Source organism: Pundamilia nyererei, unplaced genomic scaffold (assembly GCF_000239375.1).
Source record: "Pundamilia nyererei isolate P.nyererei 1_Seehausen unplaced genomic scaffold, PunNye1.0 scaffold00062, whole genome shotgun sequence".
Taxonomy (NCBI): Eukaryota; Metazoa; Chordata; class Actinopteri; order Cichliformes; family Cichlidae; genus Pundamilia; species Pundamilia nyererei.
The window spans coordinates 1,847,880-1,849,415 of record NW_005187463.1 but is presented as its reverse complement, the minus strand read 5'-3'; positions in this window follow the sequence as shown (position 1 = coordinate 1,849,415).

The window sequence follows — 1,536 nt, the reverse complement described above, 5'->3', positions numbered from 1 at the left end:
CGAGGCCTGTCTTTTCTCCACATGCCCTGCAGAGGTATGTCGTGGTGGCTAAATGCAATACCTTTACTGCGGGCAGGGTCATGACAGAAAAGGGGATGAGAGCTTATCAAAAGGGGTTATGCAACATATTTATTCCAAAGAAAGGCCAACAGAGTAGTAAAGGAAAAAGGTACACTAATAAGAGAAGAAGAAGAAGAAGAAGAAGAAAAGAGCACAAAGCAATAATCAGTTAGGAAGGCAATTATAGAAATTAAAACGAAGAATGTATTTGAATTGAAACTTCACCCTGATTTTACTTTATTGTTCTTTAACTTTTGTCATTTCACAGCAGTCACAGAGCTGAGTATTTTAAACATCCACACTTATCCTCTAATTCCCCTTTTCTTCATTTCTGGCCATTGTGCTGCTGTAACAAGTGAATTTCCCCAGTGTGGGAAATAAACAAAGTCTGTTCTGTCACCGCCATTGTTCTATACATACACCGTGTGTATGTATAGAACAATGGCATCTATGGTTAAAGTAACACCATTAAAGAAACACATATTTCAACATATTTATGCTGCAGTTTGTTCACCTACATGCTTTGGAGATCTCCACTTTCATTCATTGTTATGCTTTCCAAAGAATTTTGAAGGTGATTTTTATTGAATGAGAGCAGTGCTCCCTTTTAATGAAACCTTCAATAGATCACACTTTAAACGACTCTGTAAAACCATTTGTCCTTTACTGACATCAATTACAAAACCAGTTTTTATACTCTGTAATTCTTTAAGTCTGGACTATGGCAGCATGAGTGCATGAGTGTTCACCACAGGAGGCAGTGTAGCTGACGGATCCTGCAGTCACAAAATTCAAACCACTGACGCTGATCATCTCATCACACACACACACACACACACACACACACTGCAAAACAACTGCTCAGGAGTGACCCAGACTTCCACCTTCCCATACCCTAATCTGAGGCCCCAATCCCCAGGAAGCCCAGAGTGGTCCTGTGCTCCTAACCCGACAGTTTGGAGCAGTTTTGTTGGAAGACAGGTGACCTGCAGGTGAAGTGGCTCTAAGGTTGCTCCTGAGGTGTAAATCAGCAATACTACATCAATATTCATTGAACTCAACTCTAACTTAAACTCTGAGTATTCCAGTAATCACTGAATTGCAGTAACTGTAATTTAACAGTGATCACGGTTTGTCACCCACCCTAATCTGCATGCTCGCCTTTTTCAAGAGCCTGTATTAAACTGAGTGAACACATCGCCTGCCTATTGCAGGTGAGGATGAAGTAGTACAATACAATACAACTTTATTTATATAGCACATTTAAAAACCAACGTTATACCAAAGTGCTTCACAATAAAACAGCAGGTTAAAACACGAATAGACCATTATGGCACTAATTACACAAGAATAAAAGTGAATATCAAATCAAACTTGCTAAAAACACAGGTTTTAAGTAGAATATATATAGAAAGATAAAATTGGAATTATCCATCCATTCGCTTCCGCTTTTCAGGATGGCGGGGGGCGCTGGAG